Below are 19,836 nucleotides of genomic sequence, written 5' to 3'. Positions count from 1 at the left end.
GAATGATTCTCAGTCACATACTGCTCTATTAAGATGCAGTCAGACTTTATCGTGCTGAACGCTCTCAGAAAAATCACATTGTAAAAGGTAAATAAGCTTAAACAATGCGTATAGAGCATTCAGCTTTATTGTAATAAGATTTGCGTAACAGAAGACTTTCTTCCTGTGCTGCGTAGTAAGACAATACCGAGAAGGGGGAATACTTTTGTTTAAACAGGATTATTTAACTGATTTAGGTGTTATGATATAAATAAACTACAATGTTTAAACTAGGAAGGCACCAACTCATCCATCTACATAATTACATAAGAAAAACTATGGGTTGTTATATAAGAAAAAATTGACAGGAGGTTCTGTTGTTGTTCAAAGGGTTTTTCTGCCCTGAAGGAAGCATCACACCAATTCCGTGTCCCCCAGGAACTTTCCGTTCAGAAGGAGCAGCACCTATGTCTCGTAGCTGCTTGGCATGCCCAGTGGATTTCTTTAACCCCATGCCTGGTCAGAGATCGTGTCTTCCATGTGGCTCCGAGGCAGCGCAGCCCGCAGAAGGGCAGAAGACATGCATCTGTCTTGGGAAAGGCCAGGTGTTTCAGGTACAGGAGCACTCCGGTGAAAGCTTGACCCCCATCAGTAGCAGTTAACATCTTGTCCTTCATCCTCTTCCTCACCTGCACTGCCCTATTCCATCTCCCTCTCTGGGGCATTGGCGGTCCTACACCTCATTTCCAATACACAGACGGGCACAGGGACAGCGGATCTACACATTTAGAGTTTCTTCACGGCTACATCAATCTTTTCCCTTTGCTGGAAGGTAAAGCAGATGTGTATGGACACCAAAGTTCCACCTGACCTCCTTTAGATGAGGAGGAACGCTCAACGCACGGAGGTACAGAGCAGCGTCTGGGTGAAACTGCAGGTTCCTAAACAAACACCCTTTTCTCCTTCCAGCCCCGTGATGCTCGCTGCACGTGTCCTCCAGGTTATTTGAGGTCTTCAGGTGATGGAAGACACTGTGTCAGACAAGCATATGATATTTGCCGAGATTCAGCCTCCCGAAACCAGGAGGGAGAGTGTTTAACCAAGAGAGGATGGGCTCGTTATTGCTCAGAGAAGGTATTTCAACTTTTGCATTAGCCAAATCTCAAGACCATGCAGAAACTGCCCTAAAAGCTCCCAAGTTCTTCCCTCTGAAAGCATAGGCAGTGCAGAAACCAGGTGTTACGAATGCTTTCACTGGAGGTTTTGCCCCCTCTTCAGCCTGAAATAGGAAGCCCAGGTTTCCCTCCTCACTTAAGGAACACCTGGACATTACTTGTACTGCCATTTTATCCCCCTTTTTTTGCCTCCTGCAGGTTTGTGCTGTCCCCAGAGATTATCAAGGCTATGACAAGGTTCTTGGCCTCTGCATTTGTCAAACTGATAGTCTGGAGAGCGTGTGTAATTCTCAGTGTAGGAGACAACAACAAAACACTCTGCAGATCGCTTGTAGAGAGAAAAACACTCAGCTTATCATCACTTACACAAATGAGAGCAAGGTAAAAGCTGTGGTTATTTTCACAATCTACCTATTTTCGCTAGGTTTTCTGGACTTCTAGGAATCTTTTGACCAAAGAAGACTCTCATTCCTTTTTTTTACCTTAGAAAATTACAGAAAGCAACAATCAAAGCCTCCAGGCACCATTCTATTCTATGCACAGAGTGTGTTTGTACCTGATCTTGCATTGAAACTGTGTGAATAATTCACGTAAAAATATTTCTGAACTCTTTTTCTTCCATTAGACTGCCGTTTTCTTAGAAGAATTAAGAACAGCTCTACTAGGAACGTATTTCTCTTTAAAAGACATCTGCACTTCAGAAGCAAGGGAGTATACCCACCCAGCATACATCGTGAAAACGAGCGGTAGGGGAAAGAATAACTATAGTTTTATGTGGGTATTAAGTGTTTTATACACACAAAAAGACTTCCCATAATATTTATAACACAAACAATAAGGAATTTTGATGTTTATACCACGATAGCATGCAGCAATATAAATTCACCGCTCCGTGCAAAGTTCATCCCACTCAATCCCAGAACATCCATCTGAAATCTGTATGTTTGCAATATTACAGGAAAGGTCAGATATTCAGAAGTTTCCTCCTGTGTTCTCTAAACTAGGACAGACAGAGATGAAGAATATCTTTGCCCGTCAAAGGACTCCCTTCTCCGGCCCTTTATCCATCCAGATTTTAAGGTGCTTTTATCAAGCAGAATTAGAAGCAACTACACATGTTTTTCCCCAGGATTCTAGAACTGAGCTTTAAGCCAAAAGCACTATTTGCACAACCGTGTGAAAGTTTGGCAATAACAACAGGACAGAACCATTCGCCCATGCACCTCTGCCATTTCATTGACTTCAGCCAGGTTAAACCACTTCTTACTTAAGGAACAGCTCTTGCAACACCAAATAAACCTTAAGGGCTTTTAGTAAGGTCCAAGAATTTTAAAGCACGGCTCTGGAATAAGAGGAATGTACTAAAATGGAGCATTTGAGCTTGGATTTTGTATGTCTTACTCGGGGTCTTTAGTGAGCTGACGTTCTATAAACTAGAAGGAAAAGCAAAGACCAACACATTGCAAACCAGAAGTGACTATTGCTTTTTATCTCTTCAGGGAAAGGATTTTTAGGGGTATATAATCCTGACCCAGAGGCGTTTCACAACTTCATCATGCTAAATGAGGCTTCATCACACCACAAAAATAGACCTTCTCCAGCAATACCTCCAGGTAAGCTCTCCTGTAAAGCTCCACAGCTCATATTTAATACAGCTTCTCATAGATTTAATTGTGCTTTGTCACTTCAGCCATCCCCAGAGTGAACTTAAAAAAGAAATAACAACAGTTAAATGAAACAAACCTCACCATCTTCAGTTTCTGGAGAAGCTGGTCACACCAAACATAGTGAAATCAAACAAAAAGTTTTACCTTCCCTGTACCATAATGCAGACTCTCAGCAAACACAGCCCAAACCCACCGCTCGGCAGCCTCCCTCTGCTCTGCTGCCTTTTGCCCACGGACAATGAGGAGCAGCTGTGTGGGCAACTCTTGGGCGCTTCCACCTGTGTGTGCCCTTGGCTCGGCCCACAGCCCCCTAACCCTGCTGCACCGCCTCATCCACAGATACAGAGGGAGGACAGAGCCCAGGAGCGATGCCCAGAGCAGTGCTTCTCTCATTTCCTCTCCTTTGGCTTAGCAGTTGAGCTCCATTCTTCAGCTCTAGTCCACACCACTCTCTCCAAGCTTTGGACACGTCAGATCACTTCCTTACTATTCCTTCGACTTGCGTTCCTCTTGGAGAGCAGGGCTTGAGCCCCTCTTTAGTGCCTGCAGAGATGTTCTCAAATCCATCAGCAAGCCCAATCTGGCCAAACCCAAAGGGACAGATCCCTTGGGAAGGCCGCTGGCTTCACGAGCAGAGCTGCTGCTTTACCTGATGCAGCTCAGCAGAGCTGCTGCAGAGACACACCAAAATGCGGTGCACGATTATTTAAGGTCAGGGGAACGCCAGCGGCACGTTTGCATGCTGTCTTGAGAGTAAAAGTATTCTGGAAACCAAATTTGTGTGTATAAAGCTTAGTGATAAAAACGCAAAGGACGTGCTACATCCTGCAATTGTTCTGTAGACGGATAATGATCAGTAACTGTCCAAACCTAACGAGGTCTCTGCTTTTACAGTGGAGTCTGGCCACAAAGAACGTGGGTCTTCATGGGTACAAAGTCTGAGAACTTCAAATTCCACACCAGAAATCACGTTCACTGGCATCTTAAATCCTACCACGTGCATTAATGTTAATGCTACCATCGTGTTCGTTATCTCCAAGGAGCATTACCCAGTTTATGATGTGTGAGTACAAATACTGAAAGTAGAAGAACTTAAAATGGGCTGAATTTTGACAAGAGCTGGCTTCTCTACTTTTGCTCCCAGAAACAACCTGTACAACACGAACACTGAATTTGACTGGGGAGACCTTCGAAGCCTTGCAGAGGAAGTTAGAGAGGCCTCCGAAAAATTCCTCCTCTTCCTTTTCCAGTTCCGGCACCCCGGTACCTACGTGCTACGGCTGAGTAGCAACCAGCACAAAAAAATGGTTTGTATCAAGGCATCCTGCCTTTGCTTTCACAGTGCCCTTCTTAGCAAAGCATTTCACGTCCCCTAAGGATGTTTGGAAATGCAGGAAATTTGAGATATAGTAGTGAGCATCTTTTCATTTTCATACATAGCTCTGTACAGGTGAGAGCAGCCGAAATGGGTGAGTTTGCACGAACGTGTGTTACCTATATGGGTGCAAAGTGGTGCAACCGCTGCGAAGCTTTGACTCCGTGCAGCAGACAACCCTTGATATTTAAATCAGCGTGTATATTGAAATCAGATCGATGACCTGTGATTGGCCTTTTGGTTTCTGCTCATCTCACTCAGTACGTCAGGGTCATGCCGCTCGGGGGACAGTGCTACGAAGAGGGGCCGTTCTTCCCCACGACGCCCAGATACGCTGTCCAGGTGGGCATCGCCAAACATCGAGACCTCCTGCTGAAACCAGACTGGGCAGCGATTATTGGAGTCCTCGCGGGACTTCTCATAGTGCTCATTGCTGTTGTGATATTTGCAGTAAGTAACAGTCACACGCGTTTTCTTTTTAGAGGATATTACAAGAGTTTGCATGATGAATGCATGAGTTACCTGCTCCCTTGGGCATCACCTAGAAACTTGGAAATTAGAATAAATTTTAATTCAAGATCATGTTTTATATATTGAATAAAATCAATGCATTGATCCAGCACCACGAAAGCCCCAATATTTTTAGCTGTCTTATGGGCCACTTAGAGACATTCGATTATGGGTGAATTTCACTCTTATTTTCTAACTCCTTAGATCAAACCATAATAAAACTCTTCACAACGCACGTCTCTTCAGCAAGAAATGAGATCTGCAATGAGATGATAATTGTTTTTGTCTTTAATGTCTGACCGAGCCTGCCTCAAAATAAAGCAGACAGATAATTCTCGGAATGCTGCTCTAAAGGACTGTCAGTCATGAAGAGGTTTCTCCAGTGATCATTCATGTGACGTTCCATTCGCACTCCTTATTCAGACAGAGCTCCTAGTGACCCATAGCATACCTGAAACAAGACGTGCTGTCTCGTAACAGCAAACCCAGATGGTCGTTCAGGCTCATAATCCCCCAAACAGCCATTCCTTTATGTTTCTAGCATGTTCTGAAACCAACAGGCTTTTTCTGCAGCCAGACTACTGAGGTCACGATAGAAAATGTGATTTATCCATCCAGCAGATGGAAGCAACAGATAATTATACATCCTCCCTCACTTGGTTTCAGCCTTATCTGCTGCAATCACGAACTCTTCTGTTTTAGAACAGCTTACTTTAACGATATAGGCAGAAAACAGACTCTCGGGATCTTTGCCGAAGAGGTGATGATGCAGCCTTTCTTGTTGAGTGCATAACGTGTGAGTCACATTAATAGAACGCGTCAAAATAAGAAAAGGATCTTAGTTGTTGGATTTTGTTGTGCTTTGCAGCTGCTTTGTCAGGGGCTCAGCTGGTCACAGAAAGGCGCTCCGTGCCCTGCGTTTCGAAGGCAGCAGCTGCAGTACAACCTGGACAGTTATTCCTCCAGCGTATCAACAGTCTCTTCCATTAAAAAACGTCACCCCTCGCTGCAGAACAAAGGCGGACCAGATGACGACTCCAGTGGAACAGGTCAGATAACAGAAAGGCTAAACCACACTGAGTGTATCTGGTTACTTGTCAGTGATGGACACGGAGTCCTAGTTTAGCAACAGGTGCTCAAATCGGGGATTTTACATGTATTCTTTGTTCAAAACCAGTCATAAATGAAAAAAAGAATACCAATAGATGACTTTCCATGTTCCAGCCTGCTTCCTGAAAAGGAGTGATGCTTGGGAGCCTGAAGAACAGATAGACCTTGAGTCCTTTAATACCAATGTTTTCTTTGAACTTCTGCTGAAGCAGTCGCTCTCGGTCACCACCAAACTGGGCCATTTCAAAGAAGAGGTAAATTGTGCTTTGGGACCACTCATGTTTGTGTAGAAAGAGCCTTAAAACATTGAACTTCACTACCATTGTTTCATCAGGCTGTGGTGATGAGGTACATCCTCAACTTCAACTTTCTTTTTTTAAAAGACATGAAATAAATGTACCCAGGGATGGGATGAGGGGGAACGGTTTTGAGCTGGAAGAGGAGAGAGTGAGATGAGATCTTAGGGAGAAATGGTTTGCTGTGAGGGTGGGGAGGCCCTGGCCCAGGGTGCCCAGAGCAGTGGTGGCTGCCCCATCCCTGGAGGGGTTCCAGGCCAGGTTGGATGGGGCTTGGAGCCCCTGATCCAGTGGGAGGTGTCCCTGCCCATGGAGGGGGTGGAACTGGATGGGCTTTAAGGTCTCTTCCAACCCAAACCATTCTATGATTCTGTGCGTGATTCTATGAAGAATAGTGACTTTAAGGCAAAACATTTTGGTTTTCTTATGGTTCTGCAGCGAACTGATAACATTTTTGGAGAGGGGCTTCATCTTCCAGCTTCAATTTTTCATCCGTAAAGTGCAAACAATACGGATTTCCTAGTCAAAATTCAGAGCTGCAGATTAAATTGAGGAGAAATACAAATGAATAAATGCATACACAGTGACACAGATATGCAGCCTTATTCAATTATTTGTATTTTATAACAGTTTCTTTGCTGAAATCTCTGGAACAGCGTTGCACAGCCCTAATGATAAATCTACCCATAATACTCCTCCAACCCCGTTTGTGGTTCAAAGGACAGCAGAGGGAGCTTCAGCACAGCATGCACTGAGCAGAGGAGTGGTGTGGAGAAATCACCATCCCCAGACAAGCTAAAGCGAATGCCCTTTGTAGTGGAAACTCAGATGTCAGCATTTGTTTGAGTTACAAGAGGAGGCACCTGGACTGAAGAGACACTTCACCAATCTCTTACAGTCCTAATATAATCTTCTTTTCTTTTTTTTTTGTTTTGGACCTCAGCTAAAAACGATCTATCGTAAGATTATGAGTGAAATATCTTCACTGAAAAACCTTTGGATGCAGACACTGAGCATCCCGGAGGGGATGGAGGCTTATGACAGCACAACGACAGAGGCTTACTTGGAAGCGAAACAGCAGGTAGAGCTCAGCTCTGCAATGTATGTGGGGAATAACAAATCAAATTCCCAGTACTCTGTCGTTTCAGGCACGGTCATGTAAAAATGCACTTTTGGAACTGTAGACATTCTATATTTCACAGTCTGCAAAACAACCGGCATTGTAATGTCCGTGAACAACAGGTTACACCGAGCCTTTAATGCACTTAAGGTTCTTGTTGCTGCTTTGCGTTAACACAGAAACCTGTCTCGGAAAGTTTCTTTCCTTTATCTGATGATACCTCCATGCATCTCACCTCTTCTGGGAGATCCTGTCTCTCTGCTTTGGTAGCAAGGATTCCAGCTTTGAAAACAGCACAAATCCATCTGCTCGAGCGTGTGTGCAACCTCTTTTTCTAAACCAGAACTGTTCTTATTTCTATCATTACAGAAATTCTAAGAATGAAATTATTTCATGTCTTGAGAACAGAAATAAACTCATTTTCTTACCTAGAAACATCCATCTTACCTGGATGTTGCATCACTTGTTGAAAGGATACCCTACGCTTTATGAAATGAACATATGAACATTATTTTCCATTTCTAATCTTTCCCACTTTAAAAGGGGCGGAAAAGTTGCAATTTCTGTTTAGATTTGGATAAAATGACAACAACAACAGAAGAGCTGTTTGTATCTTATACCCCACCCAGGCAGAAGAGGAGATGCAGCGAAGGAAACAGTTGGCTGCTGAGTATGAGGAAAGCTTGAACAAACAGATGCAGTTATTACAGCACGACCTGAAGTGTCAGGAAGAGCACTGTGTCCTGTTCTGTTCTGCCTTGAGGGAGGCGGTGAGGTTGGCAGAGATGCTGGCAAATAAGGTGGCTGATAAAGGAAACCAAACGCTGTCTCAGCCAGACGATACGAGGTAATAAACAGACTGCAAAATCGGGATGCAACTTCTTACTCACTAGAGTGCATTTGTGGCAAGCGATGGGGTTGGCGTGTGGTTGGCAGTACAGATGTTTGGATGCTGAAAACTGATTTTTCACCAGAAGATCAGGTGATGCAGATCATAATTTTCCCATTTATGTAGCACGAGCCTAAAAAATCTCAAGAGATGTGAACTCCAAAGAGGGTCCCTCATAACCTGAGTGACAACAACATCTTGACAGTCCTTTCTTGTGCTGCCAGTGGATTTGGCTCTGGGATATCCCACCAGTTCTGATCAGTGGTCATCCGGTCTTGTCACTGTCAGCACCAGAGTGCTGTAAATAGCAAGAAAACAGAGAAATGGGAAAGTTAAAAAGGTTTTTAACTGCATTAGCCAAAACAAATACTCATCACACCCTAATTACCAAAGTTCACGTATCATTGAATATCTATCAAAATTTTCCCTTTACTGCTCCCTTTAAATTGTTTTACCTTATCTTCAGACAGAGAGTAACCATCTTCATCTCTTGAACTGCAGCCTGTTAGCCCAGATAGAGGCTGCCAGCAGCAAGATGTCAAGCATGATAACACAGCAGAGTCACCGCCTCAAAGCATGGGGAGTCCTGGGTGAAGGAGTAGGAGCTCACCTTCTTAACGAAGATAAAACCAGGATACTCACCAAGCAGGAGCTTGTAGGTAACTACAGCCTCTAGAAATTCATTTGAAAATCATGTCAGTGATAAGGGTGTAGCACAGGTCACAGATATACAAAATGTAGATCACAAAAAATAGCTGGGTCACAAAAGAACAATTAACAAAGTCAAAAGAGACTGTAACTAGAATGATGTCCTCATTGAGATCCCTCTAACTATTTGTGAAGTAAGGGGTTGTTACAGAAGCAAAGCCATCAGTAGAATCATAGAATGGTTTGTGTTGGAAGGGACGTTAAATATAACCCAGTTCCAACCCCTGCCATGGGCAGGGAATTCTTCTACATTGTCTCTTAGGAAGAATGCCAGGTTTGCATTCATTAGGATCCGTGACTGGGTGATTGCTCATTATATCCTTATTGCTCATTATAAGTTCATTTCATTTGTTCCTATGTGTTTGTCTGCTTCAGCCTGACCCAGTGGGAGGTGTCCCTGCCCATGGCAGGGGCGTTGGAGCTAGATGATCTTTAAGGTCCCTTCCAACCCAAACTATTCTATCAATCTATGATTGCTACGTGTGGTTTGGTATGACAAAACGGAAAAGGCACCCTGACACCAAGACTCCTCTGTCTCTCACCCTTCTAAAAGAAACAGAAGTTAAAAAAAAAAGACAATGAAACTGCCGTTGGATGTTTAAATGCCCATTGCAGACAGAAGCAGTGACAGTTTATATCCCTAAAGGACATTCAGGAAGCATCAGTTTCCTGACTGTTACAAAAGACGTGGTAGAGATAGAATTGAATTGCCATATGCTGTAGATTTTCCCCCACAAATATCTTCTAAAATGCAGCAGAAAGAACGGTTTCTTTCTTCTTGCCCCATCTCTACCCTCACATACGATCCCTGATAAGCTTACAACCCTCCCTTCTCAGCTTCTGCACGACCTACGGGCTGTTTCTTCTCCCCCTCTCCCTGTCTATCGTAAACTGCTTTTAGACTCGAATGGCTCTGCCCGAGCCTCTGGCGTTGTCTGCGTGGATCCCGTCACGGGGTTGTTAACTCCCTGCCCTCACCGCACCATCCTGCTGAGCAGCCAGTGCCCGGGGCCGGTACCCAGTAACCTCTTTCTGCATCCTGAGACTGGAAAGGTGCTTCCCGTAGCTGGTAACGTTTGTTACGATCCCATCGGATCTAGGCTGGTCTGTGCTGTTGATTCTGCTTTGGGTAAGTGCTACAAAGAAATAAATCCATTAATCCAACTACCTGATCGAGAAGTACGTCTGTAATGGGAATACTGGTTGAAACAAAATGAAAAACAAACAAAAAAAAGCCCAATTTGATAAACTCCTGTATTTTTCAAGTAACAAAACCTAAAGTAAATCTAAGAAAGACTCTCATTACCTCAGCCCCGGAGGAAGGTGTTGTTCAGCTAGAAATAAGACTCACTGCGGATAAGGTGTATTAGATGTTACAAGGCTTGTATACAAGAAACTGTTGAGATATTCCTCATTTCTGACAGATTTCAGCCCCTCTGCTCATTCAGCTACATGAACCATTATATCCTGAGAAACTTGTAATGTTAAGGGAACAGCCAAAGCAAAAATTCAGTTTAAACTACCCCATGATGTTGTCAGAAAGGGTTTACACTCATTCATTTCACTCTGGGCCTAAAGACAGCAAGAGTTTACTATTGTACCCTCTGGAAGCTCCATAGTCTCCATCCTGAGCTCTGATGCTTGCTTGCATTATTTCAATCAACCATGTTAAATGTCTTCTGGTTCTACACACAGGGAAGCGTCACAAACCTGAAGTGCCCATATTTCCCTACATTCCTTACCCAGTTTGTCCCAGCACCGGTTTACCTGTGAAGACAAAACTTCCAGTCCTGTGTCCTGAAAAAATGTTTGCTATGGGAGGACTGATGGTAGATCCGGTGACAGAACTGGAAGTTCCAGTGCTTGCAGTTACCATCCATCCTGACACCGGGCAAAAGCTGACTGTTGGTGGGACATACCTTAACCCCCTGACTGGCATGGTGACACCTCTGGAGATCTGGAGTCCTATGACTGAGCCAGAGGGAGAAAAGATCGTTCCAATACTCGGAGTTGGTTTGGACAGTGACACTGGTAGGTGAATGCTCCTCATGACTCACTCTGTGTGGCGTGCATCGTTCGTTTAATCTGCCCCTAACGGACTGATCTGAGGCACAGACAAGAAGTCTGTATGTTCATCTCACATATTTACCTTCTGTAAATGTACCTTCTTGTGGAAGAGTCACATAACTTTTGCAGACAGTAATCCTTTCTTCTATAGTTGTATTTTACAGTTGATCCCTTTAAAGGTCAATAAAAGGATCGAGTGAAACTATGAGAGAACCTGAAGCCATCGTTCATTAACTAGGACACTACCAAATCTGATTTGATGCCTAAAAATGCTCCAATTCCTCTATTAAAATATTAAAAGTAGCGTGACATGCGTTATTGAGAGGCCTGGGGGTTGAAGTTCTTGATTTTTAAAATAATTTTCACAGATCTATATTCTCTATGATTCGTTTGAGAAGATACGCTAGACCCTAAAAAAGGAGGGGAGACCTTAATCTTCTTCTAAAGTAGAGACTATTTAAGTAGAAACATATAAGAACATTTTATGAGCCAAATTACTTCATAAACATCTTCAAACATTCCAGACCCTGATACGTCCCGTTAGACCTATTTCTGCTTCCACTGAAGTAAATGATCATTGTGCCTTTTTTCTCAATGGGAAGGATTGGACCATAGCGAAGAGTTGCTCAGTGATGTTATGACTCTCATTTTCTCTTCCTTGACCGCAGGAGAAGTTATACCTCTAGGTGGGCTGGTGGATGCTTCCGGAAACCTAATGCTTCTTGGAGATTCCTTTACTGAACCTCTGAGTGGGAAAACCACCCGTGTACATGGAGCTCACCTCCGGCAAGGCAAGGTGCTACCCCACAGTGGAGGTTACCGAGCGGTGTTGGATGCTGAGTGCCTGGTATCACAAACCCATGTGGTGAATGCTCTAAAGCAGTTTAAGGCATCAGTTTTGGAAGATACCTGTCTAGTAGAAGACAAATTAGCATCACTAAAGGCTTCAGCAGAAGGTATGAAGGAGTCTTTCACCACTAGGTTTTATCATGCAATACATTGCTTGCAAAACCTGGAGAAGAAACGGGAAATAGCTTCAAGTCTCAAGAGCAACGGCGGCAAACTAGGTAGGTATAAAACCAGCAACCTGCTTTAAGGAGTAAACAAATGTTTTTTTTACACTGAAGGCTACAGCACTGCACCCTTTTCCATGACAGGATTTGGCCGAGACATCGGCACGTCAAACCTCTAGGAAGGTTTTTGTCAAAATAGCCACTAACAAATCTTATGATGAGCTCAGCCAGGTATTTGGGAGCTGTAACAGAAATAACAGCATTGGGAATCTCTGGAAGTAGTCCTTTTAATCACAAAACCACGTAATGGCTTGTGTTTCTCACCTTTTTTAAACAAACTAGGTACGATCAAATATCCTAGCACAGAGTTGTGGATGCCTGCAGTGTTTGGAATGAAAATCCCAGATCCTGGTGGGTCCAGTTTGATGGTGCCAATTCTGGGAATAGACTGTGACTGGAACACTGGGCAGCCTTGCCCACTCGCAGGAACCATGGAAGATAGAAATGGAAAAGGTAAAGCAAGAAATGGGTTTGGATGATGTAAACAACAAAGAGACAAGGACAAGTTATTTTCAGAGTGAGGAAATCACCCTACCAAAACACATCCATTTCTACCTCAACACTGAATGGAAAACACTGGTTTTCATGGTATATACATTCAAAACAAACAACACCAGAAGGAAAAGAGAGCTAGGACTGAGACCAAATGACCCCATGGCTTTCAGCCCTTCAGAAATCTACTGCTCTCTTTAGGAAAACTGCTCTGATGCTTTTCTCAGTGATGAGGCCATAAAAAGACGCTGTCAGGAGGTGAAGGTCTGCAGTGCCTTGGTCTGACGCTTGGTACATAGCATTTACGGCTCAGGAAATTTCAGTTTGTTTTGCATTAGGAGGTTTGAAATCACTGCCTGTCCCTTTTGAACTTTACTAAAAGCTGCTCACTAGGGCAGCAACTGGAATTTGTACTCCAAATTCGAAGTGTTACACTTAGTTTTTCTCTATCCACAGGCCTCGTTCCCATCTCTTTCGGTGCCAGAGCCATAAGTCTGATTACAGGTGAAGCCGGTCCTGTTATAGGTGCCCAAACCAACCCCTGGACACACAACGTAATTCCTATTGTTCAGTCTCTCGGAGCTTTACCAAGAAGAGCTACAGATCCAGATCTGGTAATTACAGCTCCAGCAAACTATCTGCACTCACAGGTTCGAGATCTGGGGGAAATTCTTTGTTGAGGCTTTGCTACTGCTGAGAGGGAATATCACTTCTTTCTGCACCCCACGAGCAGTATTTCCTTACAGTGCAAGATGAGCTGACGTCTCTGTATGTCATTGTACTTACCTCTCCTCTTTTCATTATCTGCTTTTTCTCTTTCTTCTATCTGTATCTGCTGATCTTGGTACCTTCTTTTTCATACCCTTCCCCTACCCCAAACCCACCTTGCACTGTACTTCGGACATGAGTTATAACACGTGCAGAATTAGGACTGCAGAGCACTCGTTCCCTGGGGCAGCAGAGCAGGATATAGGCCCTCAAAAGCATTGAATGGAGATTTCAGCGCTGGCTTCGGTGACGTTTATAATCAATCTTCAGCTTCCTGTGAATCTGAGCTATTGTGTCTGTCATTGCTTTGCAGCTGGACTTTCTGGAGAAGGAAATCAATTCAAGGCAAACGTACTGGCATTACAGAAGAAAAAAGGAAGAAAGGCTTCTGGAAAAGCTGAACTCTCTGTTTCTTCACATCCTCGATGCTGCAAAAGAGGGAGAGACACAGAAGGTACTGTGCTTTCTTTTTGCAGGGTTCTCTTGGCAAATTCCTTAAGGAACTCTCGTTCACACAAATCAAATTCAAATGTCGCCAATGCTGCTGTGGTGTTCTGGATCCAAGTCACTTCCCTCCCCGCTATGGCGCAAATGAAAATCTATATGGAGACTTTGCTCCTTCAGTGCAACCATTCCCAGCATAAGGAATGGTGTCATCCATCCTACCAGAACAACCAGTGGTTCAAATGCAGGATGAGTCTGCTTACAGCAAGGATAAGAGGATTCATAGTGGTATCAGAAACAGGGGATTTGTGATCAGTTTCCACACAATTAAAATAATTAAAAGGCTAGGAAAAAGCAATGACCAAATTAGACAAGCCCTTGCTCTCAGAGGAAAGAACATCACAACAGGTTGCTGTCTCACAAGTTTGCAACATTATCTAAAACTCCCTGTGCTCTTCTTTTTCCTACAGATAAAATACAAGGAAAAAGTGAAAGACATTGAGGAAATGTGCCATTTGCTGAAAGGGTCCTCTCTGCAGGAAGCTGAGAGACGAACCTCAAAGTATTTCAGCTCCCAGCTGGCCACCAAACTGTCCTCCTTGTTCAAAGGTACAGAGGGGTAGCTACGAACAGAAGAGGGGGAGGCAGGGTGGTACACCTCTGTCTGCTCCCTCTGGCAGGTTAGCTTAAGCCCTACAAACCACTTCTGTCCTCCTGAAGCAAGGTAGTACACGGGGAGGGTCTGACAACTGGGCTGTTCTGACAGACAGAGAATGTAGATGTAGGGAAGCCCACTGAGAAAGTGTATTCCGCCAGATTTGCTGTGTGAGGTTCCAGGAGGTGCTGCTGCTAACGTTTGCTGTTCATAGCTGACAGAGATGAAAAGGAGCAGGAGTTACAGGTTCTGTGGGAGATCAGAAAAGCACTGGAAAAGCTGAAGGAGTTCATCGGAAAGATGCAACTAGAAGAAGAACGAATATACACGCAGCTGAAGGAGAGAAAAAAGCAAATGAGTCACTTCTCAAGCACTGGGACTGTAATGAACCTGAAGCTCAGAAAGGTGAGGTCTCAGCTGGGTTGGGCTGAACGTTCTTGGTCTCAGTCCTTAGAGAACTCTGGTGCGCCTTTGAGAGGCACTGTAAAATGAAAGCCCTGAAGCCGATATACTGTGATGTTCCCAGTTCCAAGAACGGCTGTTTATAAAGTTTATGCTTTCCCATCTATTCTTTTCTCAATCCCAATTAAAATAAACAAACAAACAAACAAACAAACAGAAGTGGAAAGATAGACTTCAACAACAACAAAAGATGAAAACCCCGGTCACCTTAGACACCCATCGCTCAGATATTTCTAATGACAGACTTTTAGCAACAGCAGTGTCTCATTGAGTTGTCTAATTGAAGCTGGATTTCATTAAGGTATGCAATGGAATTACAGAATAGTGGTTCTACACAAAGCTTTTTACTGGCTGAACAGATATCAAGTAGACTGGATTGAAATACATTGCCAGAAGGCTTCTTTTTTTTGTCCTTCTTTGCATCATCTGCAGTTTCCCTGACTGTTCTCTTAAGGACCACCCAGACTGGAAGCACAGTGGCACTCAGACACAAGAAACGGCACAGTTACACCAGCTCTAGAGCTAGTGGATTGCTCGATAATGTGTTAGGAAGAAAATAAAAGCCAGGATTTGCGATTTGCTTGAAGCAGACTTATATTTTGTATCCTTTCTTCCAGGTTATACTTGCCCTAGCCTCGGAGTCCCAGGAACACATACTGAAACAACAAGCAAGAGTGGACACTGCATACACCAAACTGGAATATTTGAGAGACTTGTCAAACATCCACGCGCAGCAGGCAAAGGTGCTGACTTCAACTTAAGGCAAATCAAAAGCAATCAGGTTACTTACTTTCTAACAAAAGCACGAGCAGTCGCCGTGTTCTGAGAATCATCACCTATAACGCCCAAGAACTGTAGAGCCAAATCATTTTGACAGGAGAGTCAGTGAAATTTTCCTTTAATTCAATGACCTCAAAGCCCAATTCTTACTCTTCGACTTAATTGGTTTGGTATCCACATTTCATTTTGGACCACTTGCAATAAAAAGATTAGAATTGATGCGCTTGCCCAATACCCTTCCACTTTCTTCAGAGTCCTGCCTCTAAAGTTCCCTGGGAAGTCTCTTTGTCCTCCTCCTCTGCTCTTCTATTCCCATGAGACCATCACTATTAACTAAATTACAGCTTATTAATCCAAATGAGACAGGTTATTTGAAAACAATGTTGAATAGAAGTCATTTTATCACTTACAAATGGGTTCCAGAGAAACTGAGGATATTAAATACATGTAACACAGATCAAATCATGTTTTACAATATTTACATCAGCTTGAAGGCTAAAAAAAAAAATCTAAGAGTTGCTGGCAGTGGGACCACCATCATTGCAAAATGCTTTTAAGCTGCTGGGGTGCAGTGCTGTTGTGTTTTATCAGGTCACTGGATAGTTTGCATAGGATGGCTGTGAATGGACAATACAAGGTTTTTGCGAGAAGGCAGAGGATGAAGGGTTGGTTTCTGTCAAGGATATATTTGACAGGCATGAAACAGCCTTATTCTGCTTTGTGCTCTTTCAGGTGCTTTTCTCTGGGTCACAACAATGTTTCGAAAACTATGAGACAATGAGATTTTATGGCATTAGTGGGATCTCCCGCAGTACGTGCAGGGTGATCCAACACAGCCTGATCCCACTGCTCAAGTCTATGGTTCGGATGCTGGAGGAAAGCAGCAAAAGCAGTGAGTCGCCTGAGAGATCGGGTAAGGGAGAAGATAAAGGTACTGTAAGTTACCTCATTTTATTCTGGCCTTGAAAAACATGTTGTTGGAACCTCTCAGCCTTGAAGATGTAGAGGGAGATTCTCCCACCTGGCAGCTCAAAATCAGGCTTTGGTTCCACTTCTTGAAGATTAAAGATCTCTTGGGACCTAATGCTTGAATCCTTTATCATCTGTGTAAACTTGCCACGGGTCTGGAACTATTTGCAAGGCTCAGTGTTCTCTTGTTAGGCGTCCTACTTTTCCTATTTTTCTATCACCTCTGGTTCTGAAAACATTGGTGATTTTTGCTGAACTGGGAAGCCTGCAGAGCTTTAGAACTCCTTAGCAGCTATTTAAACAGTGGGATTGCATTAAAATAATTGTCAATATGCAACTAGAATGGACTGATAAATGACTTTTTGAAAGATCATTTGGTTTCCTTCCAACCAGAAACACTGCTGCTTTAAGCCCTGAATACTGTAGAGTTAAGGGAGACAAAATAAATCCTAAGTGTGCAGTAGGATTTGACTGTACCCTTATAAAATAATTATCAATAAATATATTCTCTCATATTTCTTCTGCAGGCTACTCTTCAAGGAGCACTTTAAAAGCATCTGCTGCTCACTCAGAGGCACTAAGGGCTGAAGAAAGTCAGGAAAACACTTTCTCTTCCATAGCATCATCTGTTCTGCCCACATCACATTCTGAAAGGATCAGCCACGTACAACGGGCAATGCAGAGAAGGTAAGAAATCCTCGTCCTGCCTTGTTTAATTGCCTCTGCCTTTAGAAAAATAGATTATTTGCAAGGCTGGAAAGTTTTCTCCCCAGAAAGTTTATATCTGGGTTGTGCTGAGTGACATGGTTTAGGGATCGTTAGGAACGGTTGGACTCGATGATCCAGTGGGTCCTTTCCAACCTGGTGATTCTATGATTCTATGTGCATAGCTCAACAGAAGATACCTATTCCAGCCTTGTTCTCCAGGCACTGTGTGGATGAACGCGACCAGTGCCTCATAGTAAGGACTAGATAAAAAGCAATGGTCTGTCTGCAGTCCTGTCTCACGCCTATCTGGTTGTAGGTTTTTCCTTGAAAAGCATGCTTGCGAACTGGCACACCTGGAACTCTCCCTGCTGATGGAAGAATTAACCGCTGTCTTTTCCTTTCATCAAACATCCAAGGCTAAGGAAAAGGAATGCCATAAAGGAAACTGGGTAAGGTTGGCACTGCATCAGCTTTGAGTTTTCAGCTGATGCACAGGAAAATAAAGCTTTCCGTTTCCTTTTCAAACTCTTCTCATTTTTCCTACATAATTTAAGAAAACGAAACTGAAGTAGAAATGAGTTTAGAAATGAGTTTAATAAAGAAGAAAGAAACCTTCCATTCTGACCGCCGCAAAGCGGAACAGAAACTAAATTAGTTTTTCTTTCTCGATGTTAAGTCACAAGAAGCAGTGCCTTATTTTCAGTAACTCTTGGGTACCTAATCCCACAGCAAACCAGGCTACTCACATTACTTAAATGAACTTGGACATCTAGTTTCAGCTGGGTTTGTTAGATCTGGGGCTCAGTACGACTCGATTCTCACGCCTTTGCTGCTCGTGATGATGATGCCGCCTCAGTCGGGATGTCTGCAGTTTCAGGGGATGAAGACTTGGGAAGGAACAGAAGCAACCGCCACGAAGGAGTCACTTCTCAAAGAGCTGTCAGAACACCACCACCACACTGAGCAAGCCCTGCGCCAGAAACAGCTGGAAGAAATCCAGCACTCCGGCCTCAACCCAACCTTAACTGTGCCCAAAGGGAGCCTGCATTTTCTGGAAGAAATCCCACATCAGTTCTCAGTTTGTCTTCCTGACTCACAGACCCCAGATTTTAAGTGCAATGAAGAACAAGTGAGTTTAAGGCATTTTCTTTATGCCACTCCTGCTGTTTTCACCTTCACTGCTCTGCAAGAATGTCATCTTCACTGCATCTTGCCCTGGGCACTGCGTGGATGACAGTGCTCGCAGAGCAGCTACAGGCAGGATTAAATGCTCCAGGTCTCCATGTGTTAGACTGTACATTTTACTGCCTCGGTACAGGTGGCAAAACACTTCTTTTATCAAGGAAAAATAACTTCAAATTTTAAACTATTATTACACAAGAAAAAAGATAGATGTACTGCCCAGATTTTCTGCTTTTGCTCGCATGCCTAAATGTATTATTTCCTTTTTCTTCACAGCCGACCTTTTCGATTTTGATGCTTTAGTGATCCTCATTCTATCCTGCGGTATCTTAGGATTTTATTACGCAGGATGAACCCACAGCTCTAACACGCTGTTCTTTCTTCAGCTTGAACTGGGTTTTTCTTGGAGAGTAAAACTAAGAGACAGCCGTTGAGGCTTTGAAAGTAGAAACACTCTGTCTTCTAATAACATCTTTTCCTCAAAGCATGTTTAGTCAGCATCTCATTTTCACTGCTTCTTATGGGGAAATCTTCCCTAAGAGCTGCTCTAAACTCAGAGAAAAGACGAGTCCAAACTTTCACTTCCCATCAAAGTTCAGTAGGAAATCTGAAGTTCTGGTGATCGCAGTGCTATTTGTTAGTGTAGAAAATCCCTACCCTTTATTCTGTTTCGCTTTATAGAAACGACACCCTCAGGAAGTCCAGCATTCCACAGACTCTTTAGCTCAAATACTACAAGTTTCCGCAGCGAAGATAGTAAAGCTGGAAGCTCTGAGACAAGCATGTCTGTACAGGGTCCTGGATCTCTACAGCAGCCTCCAGGTAGAGGTATTTTGTGTTTTTCTTGCCTCTCAGTAATTTACAAAGCCTGTAAGCAATGCAGATGCCCATCCTGACTGACAGCCTACAGGATGGGTGCAGTTAGAGCAATCTCCCATCCAAGTCAACCCAGCAGAACCCCACTATTAAAAGCCTCTAATTATGCCCACTACAAACCAAATATTAAATAAAAAAAATCATTTATTCACAACACTGTGCTTACCTGCTTCAGATTCGGGCTTATCCAGAAGGTGTGACAAGGATCCTGAGAAGTTTGGACTACAAAAATAATGGTGAAGAAGTAGCTCGAGAGGTGGCTCGAACGAGAGAGAAACAGCAAGTCGCGAGAGCAGTGGCTTTTCTCCAGGAGCATCATCAGGAAGGGGATTTGCTGAAAGGTTTAAAGGAAGAGTCAGAAGCTGAGCTGAGAAACATGCAGGCACAATTCAGACTGGAACTTCAAACACAGACAGAAGAAAAGGTACCTCAGCTAAAGCATTGCTATTTGCCGTTCAGAGGGATGAGACTTCAGTTACTAACGTCTCTGGCCGTGTTGGTTTAGGTTCAGCAATTTTTCATACCATTCAC

General features: G+C 43.5%; 1 long non-coding RNA gene across 2 annotated transcripts; it reads right to left on the bottom strand.

Annotated features, from left to right (window-relative positions):
• Positions 1 to 5,066: 5,066 nt before the first annotated feature.
• On the bottom strand, positions 5,067 to 12,219 carry LOC128854385 (uncharacterized). Of its 2 annotated transcripts, none has more exons than XR_008453443.1 (3): positions 11,678 to 12,219; positions 8,577 to 8,793; positions 5,067 to 8,419 (listed from the first exon to the last, which is right to left on the bottom strand). It is a non-coding gene; the product is annotated as an uncharacterized LOC128854385 (long non-coding RNA). The 2 variants fall into 2 exon arrangements; XR_008453445.1 differs by lacking the exon at positions 11,678 to 12,219 and adding an exon at positions 10,597 to 11,670.
• Positions 12,220 to 19,836: the final 7,617 nt, after the last annotated feature.

The sequence above is a fragment of the Cuculus canorus genome, chromosome 23 (genome assembly GCF_017976375.1).
Source record: "Cuculus canorus isolate bCucCan1 chromosome 23, bCucCan1.pri, whole genome shotgun sequence".
Classification (NCBI taxonomy): domain Eukaryota; kingdom Metazoa; phylum Chordata; class Aves; order Cuculiformes; family Cuculidae; genus Cuculus; species Cuculus canorus.
The sequence above is the reverse complement of the archived record's forward strand: the minus strand, read 5'-3'. Positions and strand labels throughout refer to the sequence as shown.